The sequence below is a fragment of the Camelus bactrianus genome, chromosome X, assembly GCF_048773025.1.
Source record: "Camelus bactrianus isolate YW-2024 breed Bactrian camel chromosome X, ASM4877302v1, whole genome shotgun sequence".
Lineage (NCBI taxonomy): Eukaryota > Metazoa > Chordata > Mammalia > Artiodactyla > Camelidae > Camelus > Camelus bactrianus.
Window position 1 is genome coordinate 77,348,995 of NC_133575.1, and position 26,108 is coordinate 77,375,102.

The 26,108-nt window shown below is 36.7% G+C and overlaps 1 protein-coding gene and 1 non-coding gene across 4 annotated transcripts in view; one reads left to right on the plus strand and one right to left on the minus strand.

Moving 5' to 3' along the window:
• The window catches only part of DIAPH2 (diaphanous related formin 2), a 797,042-nt gene that overhangs the window by 425,425 nt on the left and 345,509 nt on the right, over nt 1–26,108 (plus strand). The gene's annotated exons all lie outside the window — the stretch shown is intronic.
• On the minus strand, nt 493–599 carry LOC123615699 (U6 spliceosomal RNA). Its single transcript, XR_006723375.1, has one exon. It is a non-coding gene; the product is annotated as a U6 spliceosomal RNA (small nuclear RNA).

A 26,108-nucleotide genomic window follows, 5' to 3' on the forward strand; every position in this document is an offset into this window, starting at 1 on the left:
CTTTTTTGGAAAAATGTCTTTTCATGTCCTTTGCCCATTTTTTAATTGGGTGGTTTGGTTTTTTTGCTATTATATGAGTTTCTTATATATTTTAGATATGAACCTCTTATCAGACACATCGCTTACACTTTTTCCTATTTTGTGAGTTGCCTTTTCATTTTGTTGATTGTTTCCTGTGCAGAAGCTTTTTAGTTTTAATGTAATTCTGCTTGTTTATTTACTTATTTATTTTTAGTTTTTTAATTGTAGTTGGTTTACAATGTTGTATTAGTTTATGGTGTCCAACATAGTGATTCAGTTATACATATATATTCTTTTTCCTATTCCTTTCTGTTATTGGCTATTGTTAAGTTATTCGGAGATTAAGATATTGAATATAGTTCCCTGTGCTGTACAGTAGGTTCTTGTTGTTTATCTGTTTTATATATAGTAATTAGTATCTGCAGATCCCAAACTCCTATTTTATCCCGCCCCTCCCACTCCCACCCAACCGAAAATACAGAACGCTTCACGAATTTGCTTGTCATCCTTGCACAGGGGCCATGCTAGTCTTCTCTGTATCCTTCCAATTTTAGTCTATGTGCTACTGCAGCGAGCACTGCTTGTTTATTTTTTTGTTATTGTTGCCTGTGCTTTTGGTACCAAATCCAAAAAATTACCACCAAGACCAATGTCAAGGAGCTTTTCTCGTCTTTTCTTCTAAGAGTTGTATGGTTTCAACTCCTCACCATATTTTTAAACATTAAAAATCCCTTCAACACTTACTCAAAATACCTACTTGTAACCAGCAGCTTTTTTAAAAGGGAAGACTGATGTGTGTGTCTGTGTTTTTATTATATTTGCATTCACTGAAATATAATCATTCTGGGAATTAAAGCAGGCAGGTAATTTCAGGAAATGGATGCAGTTTAAACCCAGGTACAGATCAAGCAGATAGTAAGCAAGGGTTTGTGGTAAAGATGAGAGTAACATCTTCCAAGACCTGACACCATTGCCATGTGGTGGGGTGCAAACTATGTGCATTGCAATATGCAAAAGTGTGCATTGCTAACAGGGAAGATAGCCATTTGTTCTTCTTGAAAACTGTAAGCCAAACGGCAGCCCAGCTAACTGCTTTACTTGAGAAATACTGTTTACCAAAAGAAAGCCCAGGAAAGTGAAATTCAAGTATGTGCCTAGTAAACTCTATCTGCATGTAGAAAACCAACTAACTAATCTTGAGTTACATTCGATCTGGCACTAGAAGTGTTACCTGGTTTATATTGTCTTCTCCTAGAGAGGATTATACAAATGTGATCAGTGACATTTTAATTTTTCTCTCTTAGTGAATGTTTTGCCAAAACAGCAGTGTAGGTTACTGCAGTCTCCAGGTGGTCATATCTTTAAGAAGTAAACTAATAGACATGGAATTAATACCCAGAAAGAAACATAGTTCTTAGCCTTGAGGATTTTTAAAAAATGATTTACAAACATAATTTCAGCTCTTTCATTCTGCAGTCAAATCTTATAATAATATCACGTCCTCCATGATCTAGAATCTCCCTTTTCAGTAGCTAAGGAGCCATAGTAGTGAGCCTAGAAAGGAAAGATTTTAGAAAAAATGCAGGACTTAAAAATCTATTGGATTTGGAATGCGACATGAGCAGTAGACGAAGAATCGAATAATGGGGAGACAGATTGCAGAAACAGTTAAAATAATATTTCTACGAAGATACTATCCAAACAACATATGTAAGAATTTGAAATTACCCACATCAGTTTTTTTTTTAAACATACATGATCCCCTGAATGGATTTCACTTCTAGCATCAGCAGCGTCATACCACTAACACTCCAAAGAAGAGGGGAGGGTAGAGCTCAGTGTTAGAGTGTGTGCTTAGCATATACTGGGTCGTGGGTTCAATCCCCAGTCCCTCCATTAAGAAAGTAAATAAATAAAACCTAATTACTACGCCCCCGCCAAAAAAAAAACCAAACTAAAATAAAAGTTCTCGTGTTAGCTGTAATTTCAGATTCAGTGTCATCAATTAAGTTTGGAAGGACTTATAAAGAAAAGAAGTATTTATTCTGTCTGATCACATTTCAGAACAAGTATATAGCAGGGTCAAACAATTAGCATATTTGCATTTTGTGTTTTAGCTGTATTTCTAGTCTTAAAACTAATTCTTTCATTAAGATTTACTGCCATTTAAAGTAGTAAAAGTATATGCTGAGCCTTACTGTGATGTTAAAAGCTTTCGAAGTTCAGATATTTTGCAAAATATAATTTAATTTGCTATGGGTTTCAATCATGGCAGAATCGCCTCTCTCTCTAAACACAGTCTTAGATGAAGTAAATCACATTCTCAATTTCTTATATAAGAAAAGAAACACATATCTATAAACAGCCTTTTTTTTTTCTTGTCTCTCTAACAACCAGAATCATTTAATCATCTTCATTCTGTGCCTTACTGTGGTCTTCCACAGTGTTAAAACAATGGGAAATGATTGTGATTAATGAGGCTACTTGCAGGATAATGTTTAGGACCATACTCGCATTGCAATGTTACAATGTTTAAATTATAAGCAACTATACGAGATTGGAGAAATCAAAGAGATTTGCCGTTAAGTAGTTTCTGAATTGTGCTAGAAATTGTTAATATGAGCTAAATCAATCCTCGGTCGTTCTCCAGATTCTTAAACTCAATGTTCGTGCCAGCTAGACTTGAGGGATTGTCTACAGACAAGAGCAGCAACGCTGTCGCTTGTCAGTGTTCCCTTTGACAGTGCTTCTGGCCAGCTATCCCAGTGTGTGGTCTGCTTGCAGCTGTGAGTGCTCAGAGTACTGTAACACCTTAATTAAAAAATAAACAGTGACTGTCACTGCTGCTTTTGCCAGAGCTTTTTGACTCATGTAATTGATTTCTTCTGCTTTTTAAAATTATTATTATTATCATCATCATTATTAGCATGAAAGAAAAGAGAAACCACTCCTTTGACATTCCGGGGGCAGGGGTGGAGGGGCAGTGAAGTGCTAATTAAACTCTTGTGCAACCATATTCTCCTCTTTGGTTTTACACGGACGATTTTAATGCAGAGTCACTTTAACAGACTTTGCAAATCAGAATTTGTTGGGCGCTTTTTATCTCCCTGAATTCACCGCACAAGTCCATTCCCTGGGATATTGAAAATGCAAAAGCAAGGCAAGACAAAAATAACATTTATTTCCTAAAAGTTTCCTTAGCGCTCTCACCAGCTGAAGATAAAGGGGAAAAATGTTTCACAGGGAGTCATATGAGATATTAGTGTATACAGATTTTTAGAAACAAAACCCAGAAGTCTGAGAAGGCATCAGGTATTGCTTTGAAAGGAATACAGAAGTATATGGCTTTCGAATGTGTTGAAAAATGGCTTAAATGTACTGAGCTGCTCACAGCCCTTGGCTTTTACTTTTTATGTGAGTTATATCTGAACAAGGATTTTATTATAGTCAGTGTTGTTCATGCCGCTATAGTTAAGGTTGTCAGCATTTCCATTACAACCCCACTATTTCAGTTGGGGTTCATAACTCTACCTTAGAAGTCACCCTGGGCTGAAGGTTGGCGTATGCATTTTTAACTTGTGGTGGTGGTGAGTGCAAGTGTGATGAAATATGTAGTAAACATTCAAATTAACATATAATACTTTTTATGCCATGAAATATTTTAATGGAATTGTGTATTACGGTCCCTTAATTACAGAAACTATCTGACAAATGTTGGTCCTGTCAGTATAACTGATTAACAGAGTTAAAGAAAACTTTTCTCAATCTAATTGGGCCTTGTAGCCAAGAAACCCTGAACTTGTCTTGGAGCCATGAGCCAAAACGCTTCTTGTTACCAACTGAGTAATGGCTTCTAAAAGTACTCCAGGATGTATTACCATGACAGCCAAACAACTGGTTAATTCTGTTCAAAGATCAGTGAAAGCCACGGGGACTGAAAGGTTAAACTGACAGTTTGAGATTTTATGTATATGCATAGCCACATACATGGATACCTCACAGATGTTTCAAAAATAAAAATGTATTTCTTTTGAATTAATCTCATTTTTCTGGCTATAAAATTCACTGGTTAGGAAAGCTAAAATATAGAAGAATTAGTACAAATAGAAAAAGACATAAAAATAATAAAGAATAACCACGCTTAATCCCTCAAATGAGGGATAACCACTGGTTAGATGTTGGTGTGTATCCTTCAAATTATTTTATCCTGCATACACACAGATACATATATTGTAAAATTGGTATCATAAGCTGAATCACTATATGTTTTTTTTTCCAAAACTTATCATCAAATATTTTTCTAATGCATAATTTTCCTAGCTGCACAGTATTCCACTATATGGGTCTAGTGACATTTAACTTATCACCTGTATTTGCAGATTTTGAAATCTGTTTCATGATTTAACCTTACTTTAGAATTAAAATCTGATGAAACCTGTTAACAGCTAGAGTTTGGTCAGAATCCTGGTCTTGTATGCTTTTAGACATTTTCACGATACCCTGGTTACTGCATCTCCAAATGTTAACAATTCCTAGTTGATTGAAAAAAATATTTAAAATATAGAATTTATTATATATTTGATTACATAGAGATGCTTAGCAAATACTCAAATTCTGTTGGTATGGTTGCTATTGATGATTGTCATATAAATGGAAAAGAATTTTAAAAATTAATACACTTGCACCCAGTGGAATGATCATTTCCTTTGAATTCTTATTAACTTGAGGAATGTGGTAAGGAGGAAATTTTGTTACAAACAGCATTTCTCCTTTTAAGGTTTTTTATTTTTTGAGTGGGTAAGCATTCACCATAGGAATATGATATTATTTAATATAAAGAGTTCTGTGATCAGAAAGACCTGAGTTTGAATCAGAAGTCTGCTTTCTAGTTATATAGTGATTTTAGGCAAGATATGCCACCTTTATGAGCCTTACTTTTCTCTTCCTTAAGATGTAGGTAATACTTCACAATGTTGTTACAAACATTGAATGAGTTATTATTGCAAAAATTTATTTTATTTGTTCAACAAATATTTATTGAGCATTTGCTATACTTCATGTAGTGTGCTTGGGGATGTGGTGGTGAGCTAGGAAGATATATAGTCCCTGCCCTCATGGAACTTATAGTCTAGTGGGAGATACAGAGGACAAACAAACAGATATATAAATACATATTTATGAATTATAAGTGCTATGGAAAGAAATGACAAGTGCTCCTGTTTTAGGTCAGATTGCTTGATGAATATTCTCCGAGGATGTGGCATTTAGGATTTCCAGATGAAGGAAATAACAAAGACAGTGGACCCAAGGCAGAAAGAGTTTAACATGTTCTAGGACCTGATAGAAAATAGTGGAGAAAGGGGAGAGCGGTATAAAATGAGAGTGGAAAGGTGCACCAGAGCTAGGTCAGAGCAGGGCTCGGTGCCCAGCAACGTGTCTGGCAAAGAGGAAATGCTCAGTGAGTATGTATATTTCCTTCCTTTTGACTTTAGAGATGAAGCAGTCTCAGCCAAGGGGGTTTTGAGGTCAAGTTATATTGGCTTTTTCAGGTTATGTATGTGTTTCCTCTCCAACTTAGATTATCATCATGATGGTCTTAAATTTGACACAGGAGGGAAGGGGGCAGGGCACAAGCATTAAAAGAATGACACAGTCATTGAGGATAGGATGTAAACTGATTAGAACCAACTAGGCCCAAGATGGTTAAAGATTTGACTTCCAGTAGACATTGATCCTCATTATACTCTCATTACGATACAGTTAGCCTTGCAGAGAAGAAGTACCCATCATGCACTGATACCATGACACTTCCAATCAAGAGTAAATAAGGACAAAAATCGTTCTTTCCCTCAGGAAGGTGGAGTTGGGATGGAAATCAGTGAATATGACCCCAAACCTGTCCCTCCCCAGTGGATATTCCGCCCATTTTTATACCCCATATAACCAGCTTGCCAAAGAAGCTCAGCACAGCTGTTCACCTGAGTCTGCCAGGCTTTCCCCGTGAGAGCGTCCTGTCACTTGATAAGTCCTCACTTCACTGTCTTGACTCCATGTCCCGTCTCTGAAATCTTTCTGTGAGGAGATCAGAACTTGCTCTCTGGTAACAAAATGAGGTCAGCCTCACTTCTGATTTTTGTGTAGATGCCTTGTTTTCTTTTTAGCCCCTCTTCTTCTTACCTCTCCCCTCCTTACCATCTCATTTACCCATGAACATATAGATAATCTACCAGTTTGCACTGCTCAGTTTCTCTTGGCTTTTTCGTTCTGCCATATTTCCCTCTCACCAGCCCATTATGGGTATTTTCCTCTACCAGGATTCATCGTCTCTTTCTGATTCTTTAGTAGCTTATGATTAGAATTTGTGATAGGAATACTGCAAATCAGTGAGAGGTCAGTAAAACACCAAGACTCACAGGTAAAAATTTCTCAAGACAGTGAATCTTTAAGACTAAATCCTTCTACCAGAAAGGTTATCTATTCTCCATGGTACTAATAAATAAACCTTTTACAGACTTAGGCCAGTGAAAATAGGACTACCAAAGTAACCAGCAGAATTCATGCCTCAGGTATCTTGGTATTAAAAGAGCAAAGAGCAAAAATTTAACAAGATTGTAACACAAATAGCACAGGCATTAGTAAAAGTTAAGTCACAGGCTAACAACTTACTCTTTCTTGTAACAAAAAACGTAACATAGTGAAGGGGAAACAGTATACAGCATAGACAGCAGGTTCATGTGCCTATAATACGAGTACATAATTTAGGCATATGTTCTGTGTGTATTGATATGCATTTTACTACTGGCTATAACTAATCTTAAAGTACCAACTTTGTTTGACTTTACTTGTCTTATTATCAGTAAGTTATGTTTAATACACAATAATTATGTTTAGAAAGAAAATATGAGTCCGTATTTTTCTAATAATTAACATTTTCTTTAAATACTTTTCTAATGGATTCATTTTTTTCTAGTATGAGGGATCTTTTAAAAATTAGTTAACATTTGGCATTTCGAAGTCTCCTTGCCAAATTCTTTTCATTAAATGTACCTGTGGTAGGGGAGGAACAGCTTTATTTTCTCTGCCCTCCTAAGTTCTCCTACTGGGACTCTATAAATTGGACTGACAAAAGACAGATTAACAAGAGAAAACCAAACAGAAGTTTATTAACGTGCATCTGGCACCCACAGGGGAGTATTCAGTGATGAGTAACTCAAAAGGGTGGTTAGAACTTCGGCTTATATAGCATCCCAGAAAAGGAACAATATATTTTGACAAGACAGAGGAAAAGGACTTTGAGCTTCTAGGCACAGCAAATTGTGAAAAGATAAATAAATACATGGGGAAAATTAGTGGAAGATAAAAGCTACTTAGAGAGCTTTGATATGTAGATTCTTCAGTTATCTCCAGGCTGCTGGGTGTCTAGAGTTGTCTCCAGTGATCAAGAATCGTCCTGCCTTTCCTTGTGTTTGTGGGGACAGTGGGTTGGGGGAGAAGGGAGATAGGGGAGAGTTTTTCTCTTATCTCCTTTTTTTTTTTTTAAATGGAGGTACTGAGGATTGAACCCAGGACTTCATGCATGCCAAGCATGTGCTCTATACCCTCCCCCCTCTCCTTTTTAATTTCTTTCCGCTCAAGATAATTCTTATGTCAAAGTGGCATATTCTGGGGTGACTTATTCTGCTATCTTTCACTCTCTTGTGATCTCTTGCCCAATATTATGGAAGTAGGTAAGAAAGCATTCATTCTTACAATGTGCACAAATTCTATCATTGTTTTATTTTGACTGAATTTCCCATGTCTTTAACATCATTGATCATGTTTTCATACAAATATGACGATATAGAATTTAAAAACCACCATTATGACTGGTTTCCTGGAGTTTTCTTTGTGAGAAGTTTAAGTCACAAATTCAGTTTCTTTAGTAAATATAGGGCTATTCAAGTTATCTATGTCTTCTTGAGTGAGCTTTAGTAGTTTGAATTTTTAAAGAAAATTGTCCATCTCTTCTAAGTTATGGAATTTACTGACATAAAGTTATTCATTTTTATCCTTTTTAATATTTATAGAATCTGTAGTGAGGTCTCTTCTCTCATTCTTGATACTGTAATTTGTGTTTACTTTTCATTCTGGTTGGAGGTTAAAAAAAAAAAGGTTTCCTGGCAAACATTTCTTTTTAAGATTGGTAGCATTAAAATGTAGGCATAGGATATAATTCAGTTAAAACAACATTATCTACTGTGCATAATACTCTGTGCTAGATACTGCAAGGTGACATAAAGATGAATGAGATTGGATCTCTGCCCTCCAAAGGCTCAGTTTAGTATGGGAGTTAGCTACATATACAGCTTGTTTCTTTTTTCGAATTTACCCATCCTTTTTCCCCCTTGTTTGATGGTGTCCATTCTTTTCTTCATTTCTTGGATTATTGACCATATTTATTTAAAAATTTCCTCTGATTATTTTGAAATCTGTAGTCTCTAATGTATGATTACCCCTTTGTTATTTCTACTGACCATCTCCTAGTGATTGGTTTGTTTGTAGAATTTGTAATTACTTGAGAGCTCACTTTCAGCAGAAACTTTCTTCAAAAGTTCTAGATACTCTGGGTCATGGAAGTGGGTACCAGATGGAACAGTTTCTGTTTTTCTGCCTCTGCAAAGTTTTGTCAGTTTTTATATTAATTTTTCAATACAAGGCTCCCACTTTTCTCTCTAGGGCTTAATATGGTTAGCCTCTTTCCCCATCACACTCCTCAGCAAGTGGCTGAAGTTTTTCTAGACCTGGTTTTCCAGATGGGACCACTCTTTCAGGCTCCTCTTCTTACTCCAGGAGCTCAGTTCCAGCTACTGATATACCAGAAGCTTGTGACATAACATTTTCTTCTCTAGGCAGATATTAAATCCCTAGTCTTTATGCTCGTATTTAGTTCCATAGTCCTCTTGGCCTACCCTTTAGCTCCATATCGGAGCTTTGGCTTTGATTTCCTTTTTAGTCTCTGGTGCTTGGGAATTAGCCAATCTTAATTTTGAACCTGGCTTTTTCTCTTAAATGTTATATAGAATAATTTGAACAGCAGTAGCAGCTTTTCACATTAGCTTGTGATACCATTTTGTTTGGTGGAATATTGTCCAAATGACAATGGAAATTTACCAGAAGTATATTTCTTTAATGAGTAAACTGGCTCAATATATGCATATTAATTGATTAATAAGCCCCCTTTTCCAGTTTTATTGAGATATGTATGTAAATTTAAGATATACAATGTGATGATTTGATACACATATATTGCAAAATAATTACTACAATAGAGATAGGTAACACCTCCATCCACTCACATAATTACCTTTTTATGTGTGTCGTGATACCTAAGATCTCTGATTTCATAGACATAAACAAGATTCACTAAAATCAAGAGTTTACTGAGAAGCTACATTACTACATTTCTAAGGTTATTACTATGTTGGTTCCATTGTAAATATGCTCTGAGTCTTTAAGGTACTTACAGTCTAGTTGGAGGCAAGGGAAAAAATAGATAAAGTATAATGAGAAGCACCAATAATGCAAAACAACCATTCCATATTCCTATAGGTCAGAGTCATCTGGGCTGGAGTACCTTCAACTGGCCGGTTGTACCTATATACCTATACATGCCTAAGGCATCACTATCTTACCTACTTTCCAAAAAGAAATCATATAAAATGCCCCTCCCCTCAATCTTTATTGTCTCTCAGCAAAAGTGAGGCAGACTTATAGTTCTGAGTGAACACTACTGATTTTTTTTTTTTTAATGAAAAAGGAGAGACTGAGTTGCCTTAGGTAAAACTGAAATGATCAACTCTGAGCCAAAACAGTGCATCAAATTTAGAAATGTATGTTGCCTGCGTACACATTGGCTTTACTAGTTTTACGTGAGTGCCTTTTGACTTCTCAGATAATGTGTACCTATTATCAGTGTTCTTGTGCTAAATAATTTTTCTGTATTCTTAACCATTAGTTCTTAGAAGTCTTTGTTACTTTTTCTTGGTATTTAAGAATAAATTTAAATCCTTTTCTTTATCCTTTCATGTAATAGTGTTTTACAAGTTCTCTGAACATGAATGATGAGTTAGGATTTTATACAGTGATTGATATAAAAGATAGTGCATGTGTACATCATGGGGTTTGTTATACGGTCCTCAGTCATATATCAGTTCTCATGATACCCCAAGGCATCATAAAAACAAAATGGGAACTGCAACAGAGAACCAAAAGAGAAATATTCTAGGTAAATAATAAAGCAGGAGGAGGACACATTACATGCATTGTATTTCGTCCTTTCAACATTTATTGAATGCTGAATACGTGGCATGGATTATTCTACACACTGGTGATACATTGGTGGTCAAGGCAGATGTGGTCTCTGCCCTCTTGGCTTTTACAGTCTCATAGGAGAGACAGGCAATTAATAACAATTATCTAACTATAGACTTTGATATATGCTAGGAAGGAAACATACTGGGTGCAAAAATGAACGGTGATACCGTGGGGAGGAGGGTACAGCAGGAGGGCTACTTCTGATAGTTTGCTCAGCGATGGTTCCTCTGAAGGGTGGCCACTTAGGTGGGGACCTAAAGTGTTTCACGGGAAGCATAAAATTGGCTCCAAAGAAGCATTATCAGAGTAAGATTCTTTACATTTTAACCTGTGAATTGTGCTTTTTTTGTTTGTGGGTATTTCATTTTATATCCATTATTCACACACTGATACAATTTCAGAACAAACATGTATAGGCGGTAAACACAAGGTGTTCTGCATGATTAAAACTTCAGCTCCTTATAAAACCTCCCTCCGCTTTCCTCCTCCCTCCTCCCTCCTCCTCCCACTCCCCTTCCCTCCCATCTTGCCTCTTTCCCCTTCCCTCTCTCTCTGTCTTGTCCTTAGGAAGTGTTAAATCTGCTTGCATATTGCTTGACTGTCCCTCCCTACATTTCAAGAGATATGTTAATACTATGAGTTATTTGAGGATAAACAAATAGATATTAACATTATTCTTCATTGAATTCTAAATATTTCATTTGATCTTTTCTTACCCACCTATACATTTATCAAAAATTCCTCTTAAAATTTTTAAATTGGCTATTGCCTTAGGTATCATATACTAAGTAATTATGTAATACGGAAAAAAGGCAAGAGATCATTGCCAAATGCTGTCTTATGGAAAAAAAAAGAGCCTTTGGCATAATGTAATGTATACTACTGCTTATTAATACCTTGAATATCATTCTGTGATATACAATAATGTCAATAAAATGGTCAATTATACTTGACAGCCTTCTGATGAATTAAAGGTGATGGAGTAAATAAATGTTTCAGAAAGACTCAGAGATGAGGATACCTACTTTTTGACATTAGGTTAGATTGTAATAGAGAAATGGACAAGTGAAAATAAAGCATAGGGCTCCATGGGCTACTGAATAGTGTCTGATCCACTCCCTTCCTTCTAGAAAGACTAGAAAACAACATCTAGGTGAACAGTTGTCTTTCATATTTTTTAAATGTCAGTAAAGACATTTTAAAACCCACTACAGAATATTTCATGGTCATAGGACACAGACAGACACACATTCACATACCATGAAAAGCATAAAGAACAATTTAAAATTTCATGAACTTACCACCCAATTTACCAATGGAAACTTTATTGATGCCTTTGCCGTGCCTCCTGTGTGCTGCTCTTGGATCCCACCCTCTTTCTTCTACTCCATAGGTAACCACTGTCTCAGCTATGTGTCTGTCAGCCCTTTGTTTTTCCTTAGTTTTACCAGGAGATATCCCTAAACAATGTATCATCTGCTTTTGCTCAATTTTAAACCATTATGTAAATGGAATCATAAAATATGCATTATTCTACAGTTAGTTTTTTTCACTGAATGTTATGTTTCTGACATTTAGAAATGTTGATATATCTACATGAATTTCAGTTCCCCTGTCTTATAGCTTTCCATTGGATGAATGCATCACAATTTACTTATCTATTCTGGTGTCAGTGTACATGAGGTTGTCCCCCATCCCGGTCTTTTGTTAATACAAATAAAGCTGATGTGAACGATGATGCAAGTGTGCAGAGATTTTTCCTCTACAGCAAGTATTCTCAAACTTTGTAATCCCAGGACCCCATTACAGTTGTAAGAATTGAGGACTCTAAGAGCTTTTGCTCTATGTGGATTGAATATATCAATATTAGTATATTAGAAATTAAAACTGAGATGTTTTTAAAACAGAAGAATTCACAAGCACACATTGCCTTAGCCATCAAAGCAATGATGTTATTACACATCATGTAGATTCTAGAAAACTCCACTGTACATTCTTGTGAAATGAGAGTGAAAAAGGCAAATAATGTCTCAGTACTGGTATGAAAGAAATTCGCACCTCACAGACTTGCTGGCGAGGCCTCAGAGACCCTTGGTGTTCCCTAGACCACACAGTAAGAACTACCTCTCCAGAGTAAATCTAGGCTTTGACTTATCAGGTCATGGCATGTCTTTTCAAATTTACTAGGTAATACCAAGTATTTTTTTCCAAAATAGCTGTACCAATTTATACTTCAGTAGCAGGATATAAGTATTTTTTGCTGCACATTCTGGCCAACTTTAAGTATTGTCAAACCTTTTAATTTTAGTCAATCTAGTGGGTGTAAAATGATGTCTTGCTGTGGTTTTAAATTGCATTTCTGTGATCACTAATGAGGCTCAAGATTTTTATTGGCCATTCCAAAAACTGTTAAGTCTTTTTCCCATTTTCTTTTGGATTATGTTTTTCTTAATTCCATTAATGAGTTCTGTAAATATTGGAGATAGTAATCCATTGTCAGTTATATGTGATGCAAATATCAGACTTAAGGCTTCTATTTTTACTTTTTAAAACCATGCCTTTTAAGGAGCAGAATTTTTGGGAAAAAATTAATATAATCATTTGTATCATTTTTTATGGCTTAAACTCTTTGTGTTTTAAGAAACTTTTCATCCTAGTGACATAAAGATATTCCTTTATATTTTCTTTCATTTATTTAAATGGCATTTATTGGTTACCTACCACTACTGTCAGACACTCCTCCAGGTGCTGTGGATATGGCAGTGAAAAAAAAAAATATAAAAGACTCTAGACTCCTGGAGTTTACATTCTGGAGGTGGAGAGGAAAACAGTAAACAATATGAGCAAGTAACGATTTCATGTGAAGGATGGTGATAAACATTATAGAGAATCCTAAATATGACGAAAGTGCGGGTGGTCAGAGGTGAGGTTCTCTAGCACAGAACAGCAAAGCTCAAAGTTTCCAAGGCATTGTGTGCTTGGGGAGTTTGAGAAAAACTAAGAAGACCAGGTGGTTAGAATGGAGGAAACCAGAGGAAGAGTAGCATTCGGAGATGAGGTCAGGTTGATAAGTGAAGGCCAGAGCCGGTAGGCCCTCCTCGGCCATTGTAAAGACTTGAGCTTTTACTTTGAGATGGGAAGGCCCAAGGAAGTTTTGAGCAGAGAAATAGCATGTTTTGATATCTTAGATTTCAAAAGATCACTCTAGCTACTGTTTTGAAAATAATCTGTAGGCGAGAAAGGGAGGGAGCCAGGAGAACAGTTGGGAGTCTTTTTCATCATCCAGGCAGAAATGATGGTGGCTGGTGCCAGGTGGTGGCAGTGTTGGAAAAAAAAAATCAGATTCTTGATATATTTTGATATATTTTGAAGTTAAAGTTTTATCAATTGATTAGACATAGTTTGTGAGAAAAATAAAGGACTCAAAAATGAGTAAGTCCTCATTTGACGGAGGTGGGCTTTTTTTTTTTTTTTTGGCAACGAGTTACTGGAAAGAGGAAGTTGTCCTTTAAAGAGTGAGGAAGACTAAAGGTGGAACAAGTTCAGGTTCAGGTGTAAGGACTTCCTTTTGGATGTATTAATGTTCCTGTGCCCATCAGTTTTTCAGATAACAGTGTCATAACGGCCGGCAGTTGAATGTATGAGTCTGGACTTACTGAGAGAGGTCCAACCTGGCTATATAAATTTGGGAGGCATTGGTGCATATAAATAGTCTTTGAAGTCATGAGATCGGGTGAGATTACCAAGGAAATGATTACAGATAGAAAATGGAAGAGGCTTGGATTCTGATCTGTGTGACACTGCAATGTTTAGAAGTCTAGAAAATGAAGAGAAACCAACAAAGAAGACTGAGCTGGGACCAGTGACATAAAGTGATATATAGGTGGTGTCCTGGAAGCTACCTGAAGGAAGACTTTTGTGGCAAGAGTGATTTAATTTGTGAAATAAAATGAGGTCAAGTAAAATGAAGACTGAGAATTAAACATGGGATCTGACAACCTGCCTTTGACAACTGCTGTTTGGGTAGAGTGTAGTTGGGGGGAAGTGCCAGATGGTAGTGGGTGGACGAGAGAAGAAGGAAGGAACTGGTAGTAATAAGCATTTTCTTCTAAAACATTTACATTTTTATCATATTCTTTAAATGCAATAGTATTCTAATTACAAAATTAATAGTGTTCATTGTAGAGAATTTAGGAAAGCCTTATAAAGAAGAAACCAAATATTTTCTATGATCTATCCATAACCACTGTTCATAGTTTGGTTGATAGCATTTAGATTTTTTTTCCTGTGCAATTTTATAAATTGATTTTCTAAGCCCAAAATGAAATATAGTGTATGTATGTTGACTATGATTTTCTTGCGTAATGGTGTACTGTGTTTATCTTTCCTTTTCACTAAATAGTCTTCATGATTTATAATGGTAGTGCAGCATTTTATTGTGTAGTGTGGTTTATAGCCAATACCCTATTATTAGACCTTTAGGTTATTTCTAGTTTTCAACATTAATTTTTAGAAAAACACTGCAACAAACTTATGAATATGTAAAAATAGGCTTTCATGGACAGATTCTTAAAAGTTTAGACTGGGAATCCACTGGAACATGTCCAAAAGCGAAATACTCTGATGGTTTTAGGTCTGGAAACCATGTCATACAAAGAGAGGTTGGAAGGGTTCGGTGGAGGAGGAGGAGATGTGTCCAGCAGCAGGAGGTAGTAAAGAGGCAGGAAGCAGTCCGATCCATAGAAAAGATTTGGATGGCATCCACATCAGTTGTTTGTATTTGTAGCAATTTTTAAATCAGAAATTTTCCATGTTTCCCTGAATTACAAGTCACATGATATTTGTTATACCATATATCTTATTGATGCAAATATGAACTCTATGCATTCTAAAATCCACCAGAGCCCCATTTGGATATGTATATGTATGTCTGTATTGCAGGTGAGGAACTTGCATTTCTATGTTATACTGATAGTTGATGGAATACAAGGTTTGGTGACCTTGAACTACTTGAACTGTAGTTTCCTAGTTTGTTTAGTGTCTTGGAGAATGTGATAAGTCAATCAAGAAATGTTGTTCTTGAAGTTTCTGTTATGGTTTCCAGCAGAAGGAAAAGTGTCGGATGGCGTTTTACCTGATGTTGATGTTGCTCAGGAACTCAGTTGACAATCAGGAGTAGACTTTTCAATTTAGATTTTTCAAAATGCTAGATAACTTGGATATTATTACAGCTTGCAGGAACATCTACATCTCTCATCTTCCTTTTCAAACACTGTATTTGCTAAAGCATTAGTAATTAAGATAAAATATTCTTTTCGTATTTATGTGGCCTCTGACTATTTCTCAGTAGGAATACATTGTTTGAAAAATGAGGGGAAAAATAATGCTTTTAAAACATTTTTATTTTAGATGATGAAAAGAGGGTTCAAATGAAGAGTTTAACAGATGTACTTCATGGGGACCCTTTTTTTTTTTTATTACATATGCATAGAACTTAGCATAATGCTATCTAACAATCAAAATCCAACCACTGTGGGTTGAAGATCAAATCTCTTAGCTTCAAATTGTCTCCCAAAACTTCCCACTCAGGAGTGTGTACTCCCTGTGAACTGAATTACTTTCTGTTCACCAGTCACAATTACATTATTTTACTCCTGTCGGTACGATATTCTCTCCACCTGGATTTCCTGTATCCAAAATTTTGAGAAGCTAAATCTCACCCATCATTTTAGGTTCAGTTAAGTTGCCACCCCCTCCAAGTAGGCTTCCCTGAATACTACAACTAAAAGTACAGTCTCTTCCACTGAACTTTATTTCTGTATCCCCAGAGACCACCCCCATGCTGGAACATGGTTGTGACTGTGTGAGATCTTGATTTACTCTGTTACACTGTTATAATGCATGATGTATACAGTAGATAATCCATGAGTATAAGTTTTCCTTAGGAAAATCTCTAGCATATGTAGATTTATATGTATCCCTTTTTGGCAACCAGAAGAATTTTGGATTGAGTATTCACAAATCCTAAGTATTCCTCTTAGGAGTATTTTTAAAAAGTGAGAAAAGAAGTTTAATAGAATCGTAGCTATAATAGCAGTGTTGACAGACATAGAAGACAAACTGTAGTTACCAGGGAGGAAAGGCGGGGGGAGGGATAACTTGGGAGTTTGAGATTGATGGATACATATGTGAAGTGGATAAGCAACAAGGACCTACTGCATAGCACGGTAGGAACTGTATGTTCAATTTCTTGTAATGAGCTGTAGTGGAAAAGAAACTGAAAAAATATATATGTATGTATGCATATGTATAACTGAATCGCTTTGCTGTACACCTGAAACTGACATTGTAAATCAACCACACTTCAATAAAAAATAAGAATAATTTAAAAATTAAAAAAAATAAAATAGCAGTGTTGAGGAGTAGAGCGAGAATAGCATTTATTAAGCATTTGTTATACGGCACATTATCAGTCATTCATATGCATTATGTCCTTTATACCTCACACACGCTCCGTAGGGTAAGATACTATTATTTTCCCCATTTTACAAATGAAGAAAGTGGAACTTGGGGAGACTTGCCTAAGTTCCCACAAATAGTCAAAGACAGAGTATAAAGTTTTGAGATGATGTCTTAGGACCCAGAAAGGAAAATGAGGGAAATTATACCTGGGCTTTAGGATTGTTTTCCCATGTGTGTTTAGGTAGGAGGTCACTACTATTATTCAGAAATGATGATGAGTTTGTACGCTTTATGACTTTGTGATGGAAAAGTGCTCCTAACCAATGGAAAGAGATTAGATTAATGTACCTCTAGTTGTCTTAAATACTAACAGGAGAAAAGTATTTATAAAAAGCACTCATAAAATGATTTAATTCCTTTATGCCTCTAAAGCTGTTTTCCCACGAGACATTAAAATTGTAAATAATGAAGCACCGCAAAGTGGGATTCTTTAGAAACCTAATTCCTGAAGTTCCAGTTCTAAGAGTTTGTGTCTGTTTCAAAGAGTTATTAGTAAAATTACACATACTTAATTTCATTGTGTTCTTTTAATTATTTTTGATGGATCCTGCCTTCTAAGTTCCAAATTAGAATAGTGTCTTAAAACATTTGTCAGGGAGAGTTACCTGAGCCAGTTTGACCTGACATGTACAGACACCATCTTAGGGCTGCCACCCTCATCCCCACTTAAAGAATAGTGACTTTGAGAGGACTCTGTCAGTGAGGTTACATTATCTGTTATTCTAGCCTGCATTTCTGGAAGGAGGGAAGGAGGAAGACGGCAAGGGAGGGAAGGAATTTATTTTGAATACTCTGAAGGAGATAACTAGCCAGGAAATTATAGTAATCATTATCACAGCTTTTGGCCACTTGGATGAAGAAATGTTGTTAACATCCACAGTCCTACTGCTACTCAAAGTCACGTGCACAAACTGCAATTATGAGCCTTTTTCCACTAGATTAAAAACAAGTTATAACAGGTTTGAGGCTTCTGTTTTTCAGCCACCTTTTATATCGTTAGGATCTCAGAAGGAAACTACTGGAGAAAATAATCGTGTACATTTCCTTGAACAATAAATGTCTTATTCTGGTCCACCAGTGTTTAACAGGCTGTCATTTGATATCAGCATTTAAGTAACGTCACAATAGGTGGTGCCATAGCTCTATACTGATCAGCATTATAGGAAAATGTAAAGTGTTATGTGACCAGTGAAATCAAAAGGGGAGAAAAAACATGAAAAGGGTTTCTGAGCCCTGCTTTTAGGAAATTCGCGAACAACTCCAAATTTTTCAACGGACCACGTTCTTCTATTCTCAGTTAGTAAAATACTTTGACTGCCTTCTTGGTTCTGCTGCCAGCCACGTGGACAGTATGCTGGGGCCTGAAGGGAATTATTTGTAACACTGACATCAGCCTGTGTGGAAATTAATTACAATATTTGCATTAAATTACCGGTTGGGTTGGAATCACGGTCTTTTTAAACTCCTCCCCCCCACGCCCCCCACACTTGGGTCATTTCTACTGATGATTTTTAGTAACATAACTGACAACTGCCTATGATTAGTTTAGCCAGATGCTCCTTGCTCTGGTGGCTTCATTTTAAGCATTGACAAGACTGCAAAGATTAATGCCAGTATAACAAAAATATTTTTACAGACAAAAGATGTGTAAAAAGTCAGTTACTTTCCAGTGTCGACTGAAATAAACGCACAGCCTAAAAGTTGAGAGTTGTTTTATTTGGCGGAAAGACTTGAGCCGGGATGACAGCCTCTCACATCGCCCTAAGGGACTGCTCCAGAGAAGTAGGGGAGGAGCTAGGATATATAGGAGTTTTACAACAAAGACCAGGTAGTTGGAACAATAAAAGTTTACTTGTTATCCAAAGAAGAACAGGCATCTCAAGTTAAAGAATTTAGCACTTTTCTCTGTATGGGAGGAAGCAAACATTTGTGCTCATTGAATTCATTCCTTTGACAAGCACCTAGCCATCTAGGGCCTGTATCCTGTCCTTTCTTATTCTGAGTCCCCTCAGGGTGCACCCTTGTGAGCGGCTGCAGAGGCCGGGCTGCAGGCTTGTCTTTGCTGGGGGGTGGTGGCAGCGGCTGATGGCTTAAGCGTTCTTTGTTTACTGCTATGGTTTGCAGTATTTTTCATTCACACCAGGTATATGATGACTGTGCAAATGAACTGACAACGTCTTTGGTGTTTATTTGTGACTCATTTGTCTACTTTATAAAACAATTGGTGGAGTAACCGTTCACAGTTTTTTTCAAAGATGTCACCAAATGGAGTTCTTATAAGTCTCCATATGTTATTATGAATTTCATATGAATTACGTATGAATTTCCTGTGCCCCAAGATTTAGGGAGTTGCAGGGTAAAATGGGGAAGACCTGGATTAGAAAGTGACCATGAAAATGAGAAGTTCTTTCTCTGGCTACTTCCCCCATTCCACAACAACAAAGAAGCTCTTTTCTTACTCTGAACAAATTGTTCTCAAGAATGGCTGTCAAGCACCTTAGCTCCAGATAACATTAAGCCATGATAACGACTTTATTGTCTTTTTTTTTTTTTAACCATTCCTTTTCTTAGTGTCCTCTCTCATTCCTTCCCCTCCTTTATCTTCAGTCTTTCTCTTCCACCTTCCTTTTTCTTATCCTATGTTATACTCTAGAAATGTGTCTGACTAGTGATTATTATACTGAATTTGATTAGTTCAATACAAGGGAATTTAGATTCTAGATTCTATCTAGTCCTTGATATCTGAGAGCACTGCCAAATGCAGGTACCTAAGGCTTTGAGCAGTTTCCTTATGCTCCTTCTCAAAGCTGCCTGTGACGCTGCCTTTTGGAGTCCTGTGTCTTATGCTGTTAGTTCTGGAACCGGCTTGAGATGCTGTGCTGTCCAACCTTATTTTACAAATGAGGAACCAGAGGCCTTAGGATTTCAACAACTTGTCAAAGATCACCTAGCAACTAAGTGGTGTGGGTAGGATTAGAACCTTGATCTCATTGCATTCGGGTGTTCTATTCACTTGGTAATGGTCCCTCCCAGCTGGCTTGATTTTGTACATTTGATTGTCTTTGTACTGTGCTGGCTTCGGTTTCCTCCAAACTTACTGATTTACCTGACTTCGAAATTCATATTCAGAACAGCACTGATAGGAAAGTCTTTTGTTATGTCCAATTTCCCTTTTCCTGTTTTCCTCTGCCTTCCATTCCCCCATCCCCTAATATCCTCCTTCATTATGCATTTCTGAAACCATAATAGTATCTATCATTTTCCTTTGGAATTTCCTGTTTATATATTTTTCCTGCATCGTTTTTTTGTTAAACCTCTGAAAAGCCTACTTAATAAAAGAAAAAAACATCACCCTGCTAATTGGCTTTTCTTCCTGGTCTACTGAATAAAGCACTAGATTGGGAATAAGAAAGCTTTGATGCTTTTTCTTACCTTGACCAATGACATAAACACTCTGTGCTTCAGTTTTCTACTCATAAAGTGGTTTTTCTCTGTGCTGCAGAGTTATCAACCAAATTTAATTTAAAGGTCTGGATATGTTTAGGGCTTTCTCAGAGAGTGGTGCACAGGGAATATATGATGGTATTACTATGTTTTAAGATATGGGAAGGAAAGGTGATTGTTTTGGTATTGGTGGTTATTATTATTAATTTTTAAAGACTAGTATGTTCATAGCTTTTCAGGACAATGATTTAGCAGCCCTGAGACAGGATTATATTTCTCTTTGCACTTATTTGACTACCCTATGCTTTCAATTAACCTAGCATCTACCAAACACCTAGTAAAGTGGTGTTAGGGGTGGAGGTGGGGTAACTTATGTGTATATGTTAAATGTTTAGTGAATGGGAAGCTATAACTTTGTGGTGATCCCAAGCTCTGTTTGTGCTTTTCACAAAGGCCTTTCCTGCCCTATCCTCATTCCAGTCCTGGTTTTAATTAATGTACCAGTGGTAGTCTTTTACAAGATTCAGTATGTAAGTAGGTAACTATTTTAACATTTTATGCAATACACAGACTGCTGCCAATAATGTCCTATACATTTCATTTTTATAGAAAGATCATGGTATGTTAATATGTAATAATCTGTAAGATAGTTGTGAAAAGTTTTAAAACACTCTTTTAAGGGCCTGCGTCATCCCTTAAACCATTTGCTTCGCCTCTTACTATTGGCTGTCATTTTTCAATATCCTTAATAATCAAAAATGGACCCCCAAAATACAGTAGTTAAAATACTTAGGGAGTTCAGAGAAGGTAGAGGCAACTTCTGGCTAAGGGCTTGGGAAAGCGTCATAGAAATGGTGGAATTTCTTGTTAGGATTCCAGTAGGTTGAGATCTTGATATAGCCCGTGGGGGCCAGGCAAGTAAGGAAGAAGAGAAGAGGTTGGAATTTAAGGTAGAAAGAACAAAGTATACCAAGATACAAGGGGAAGAAAGTACAGAGTAAATTTGAGAAGCAGTGAGTAGTCCATCTTGGTGAAGCATAAGTCATGTTGATGGTATTGAGAGAAATTCCACTGAAAAGGAAATTTGAGGCCCTATCAAGAACAGCCTTGAATGCCATTTTATGGAGTTTAGATTTTATTTATAAGGCAGTAGGAGAACCACTGCAGAATTTTAGGTAGCTGAGGAATATCATCAGAGGTGGTTTTGAGAAGATTGATCTGACAGATATGAATAAAATGGAGGAGGAAAAACTGAAGAGGGAGGAACTACTTCTTAGATTATTGCTATAGCCTGAGCCGGAATAACCCAAACCAGAATAGATGCCACTGACGTTTGGAAGAGTAACTCAACAGTACTTGATTTTTTTATGTGGACTGGAAAAAAATCAAAGACAATTCAGACCCTAGATAACTGGCTGAAAAGGGCTGCCTTTTTTTTTTTTTTTAATGTCAGAGAGTTATGAGTTCAGAGGAAGGATCCTGTTTGGGGAGAAATGGTTTTTGAACTTCTGATTTGAAGTATAGATTGAGTATATAGCTAGAGTTGCCTAATAGGGAAATGTACATATGATATTTACGTGGGTGTAAATAATTACCTGTTTTTGCAGGTAACCCTACAAAGTAAATGATTCCAATTCTGAAATTAAATGAGGAAACTAGGGAAGAGAGTATAAGAAAGGAAGAGGACCAAGGAAAGAACTTGGATAAACACCTCATTTGAGTTCAGATATGAGAGTGGCGAGAGAAGAAGTTAGAGGAGGTGGGTGGGGGGATCACATGAAAGCAGTGTTCAGAAAGCCTGTTGAGGAGACAGTTTCAGGAAGAAGGGGTTAATCAACAATCTAAAATTATAAAGAGAAAAGAAATGGGTGGAGGATGAAAAAGTAAGTTGTTGGATTTGTTGACTTTGGTCCGACTGCTTATGCCACCAGGACAATTTCAGGAGAGTGGAAAAGACAGGGGTCAGATTAGATGGGGTTCAGCAGGTCCTGGGCGATAATGACCTGAAGTCAGATTTGTGTAGATTGCGATCTTTTTGAAAGGGGAACATTGCTGATTTTTGCTTCCATAATATTAAACTGGGTCTATTATCAATTTTAATATTACATACAAGAAGCATTTTTTTTTATCGTTTTGCAGCAGATTTTTGAAGCTATAATTTCAGATTTTGAACTGATCAGCATGAGACAGATTCTCTTTAGCACCATTTTAGTCCTGGACAAAATTCAAGCTGGATATTACTGATTACTCTGAAATGCAATGCAAATAGTGCTATTTTGCTTTACAGCTATCATTTAAAAAGCCATGTACTCATTAAGATAAATATGTGCAGCATGAACCACACAAAAAAGAAAGAAAATGGACGTTATTTGTATTTGGTATGTTCTCTGATACGGAACTGAATGCACTAATCTTTAAATGCTAACGAGCAGCAAAATGTAATTTGCTGATGCACAATTCACTTCTGACTAGTTTCTGTTGATTTGTAGCGCTAGAACCCCATGCCAGGTGAAACTTCCCATTTTTAGAGACTTTTATTTAACCAATATTTCTTACTGTGCCCAAACAATGAGATGATTATCATGAAAAAAGTGTTATGTTGGAGTAAATCATACTTTCATGGAGCTCCAATTATCATTTCTCTATTGAATTGTCTGCCACCAGGGCCATGAGCTTTTAGTTTCCTCTTTCCCCTTCTGCTCTTCTTGCCTTTTCCCCACCATTGGCAAACAAAGGCTTCCCTCTAGTTTTCAATTTGGAAACCTGCTGGTAGCTCGTCTTAGTTGCAAACAGTATTTTATCTCTCATATGGCTTTCTTGTCACTTGTCTCTTCTTTTCCTTCCCCGTTATTCTGTTATTACTGTGTGATGTTATTTATACACATGTACATTATATATACATGCACATACATGCACGCACATGCACACGCACCCATGCACACATATAGACACACACATACATTGCATGCACATGTACATTCACCGGTGCATAATTATATACACACATACATCTACCCATGCATACATACAGACGCGTGCATGCGTGTATACATGCATAAATTCACATCACAGAGTAGTGGGAGAAAGGCTGCAAAGCACAAACGTGGAAAGTTGAGCTGTTTAGCTCATGTTTAATGAGGCAGGTTTTGTTCCTTAGCTTCACGTGAGAAAATCTCTATGCCACAATCCTAAAGTGAAATTCGAAATCCAGCTAGCTATTTTGCAAATATGCCTGTGGAACCTGGGAGATCGAGTTAAAGAACACATGGCTCAGTGAGACTAATCATTATGATTGGCAAATGAACTCAAAGCACTATCTCAGTAACGTTAGGGCGGGTGGGAATTTGGTTCGCACGGCATCCAAACTGTAATAATACCCTGAATGAGGAGCAGATTGAAAAGTGGCAGAAAACTTTGAAGTTGTGATTCTCAAATGATTTGGGGCAACACTGGTTTCATAGAATAATGAAATCTTGTTTGTTGGAAGGGACTCTAGAGGATCATCGAATTTGATCTCTTTTTCTAATGCAGCAGTATTTTCTCTTAACACACCTGAGAGAGAAATGTCCAATGACGTGGAATTCCTTACTTTCTCGGGGCTCCAGTTTCATTAAAAATATATTCTTCATACTGAATTGTGACCTGTCTTCCTGTAAGCTCTCACTCAGTTCTGCCCTGAGGGACAATCTAGAATCCAGTACTTACACCTCTTCCTCATAATAGCTATTCAGATATTTGAAGTTTTTTCCATTTTGTTCACTTTTCCAAGATACTTTTCTGTGGTCTGCATACTTAGTTTAATCAGCCATCCCTTGGTCATTGAGCTCTCTAGGATGTTGGATGCACCCTTTCTCATTTATTATAACTTGTCAGTGTCCCTCCTAAAATGTTAGACATTATTCACTTGAACACTCCAAATAGAATCTGATCTGAGCAGAACACAACTGAACACTGTCTTATATATGTTATAGATTTCAATGTTAAGTCTTTAGAGTATAGGTTCCATTCTTACATTATCAATGCCAAACTAAGATTTTCAGTTTTTATAGTAATTGTATCCTACAGTGGACACATGTTGACTCTGTGGCCAACTGAAATCCTCATTAAGAAAAAAAAAAAAAAATACAAACCACAGTCAAGTTAGATTACCCCAAATCCTGGACCTATGCCATTGATATATTATTTAACTACCTGTAAGATTTGTGTTTATGCCTATTAAATTTAACTTTGTTGGGTTTCAGATCAGCACTGCTACCTGTTACAAAAACTTTGAATCCTGATTCTGTCAATCTACCTTATTAGAATCTCTTCAGGTGTTTTCTGTCATTTGCAAATTTAGCAAGTATCCCTTCAAATGTCTTCTATATCATTGATACCCTGAAAAAAAAAAAAAAAGGAACAAGAAGAAATGCCTGGAACCTAACTATCAGAAACCTCCTACTGGGTTGATATCATCCTAGTAATTAATAGATTTGGAATTTAATTTTTCAATCAAATTAAAATCTACCCAGCTGTACTGTTATCCCACTCATGTGCCTTTTCCTTTCTCACCATGGTCTGGAGAGAATTTGCCCAAAGCCATCATGAAATAAAAATATTCTCTGTGTTTACCTTTCAACTGATTTTTCTCTACGAAAGAGCTGTCAGTCATTTGGTATCAGTCATTTTACATAATCTGTGCTACTGCTTGATGTTCAGCATGATGTTTTCTAAGCTCATGAAAACCTTTTGTTTGATACACCCACATGGGACAGGTTTGGGGATGCTTCATTTTCTTTAACCCAGCTGAGAAACAGTGATATTTTAATCAGGACTTTTGCTAAGGGAGAAGCAGGGAAGGTAAAAGAAATCTAAATAAACTAGTTTGTAAAGTATAGAATTTGAATCTCCCTCTAGCCCACAGGGTCTGACCCATTCTACATGGAGACCTATGGAAAATGAGAAGCTTTACTTTGACTCCTTATTTCCACTCTTTCGGTCTGCATCCACATTTTGAGTGTCATTTCATACTTATCTGGGGTAATCATCCTGGACTTTATGTCCCTTGCTTATAGACCAAGAGAAGCTATATCCTCTTGCCTGTCTACCTGAGGACCACTCTCTCAATTCCTATTTCTAGAATGAAAGGCATGCTTTATCTCAACATGATTTTTACCAGGAATGACCTCATCCTAGCTGTGAGATTCCACTCTACCTACACTTTTGTGACTGTTTCCCCATATAGATTCAATAGGATAGTAACTTTATACATCATGACAACCTTGGCATTCATACAGTAGAGATAACCATTCTGCAGTACCAGGGAGTATGGTCATAAACTGCCACTGAATCTGGTAGAAATGTGGGAAATGAGGAAGGAATTGGGATTGACGACCAGTTAAGTAGCTGTTATTGTCTTCCATGTGAGACATCATGGGTGCCTTAACTAGTGTGTAGCAATGGGAATGAAGAAGACGGTCCAGTGGTAGAATTGGAAAATTGACAAAACATGAGGCAAGGGAGAAAAAGCATCTGATAATAAGTAAAAGCTTTGAGCCAGGATGGTTGAATAAAAGGGATGCTCTTGGGGAACAAGAAAGTTAGGAATGATATCTACTGGAGGAAGAGGGCAGGATGAAAATCATGATGGGTCTGTAATGGTGCTAACAAGCACTGGGGACTTTTCAGCATACAGTTAGAAGTTCCTACCTACAGGGACATTTGGGAATTGTTGCCAAAAAGATAACAGGTGAATTCAAAGAAGAGTCTTTGGAGCATAAAAGGAAGAG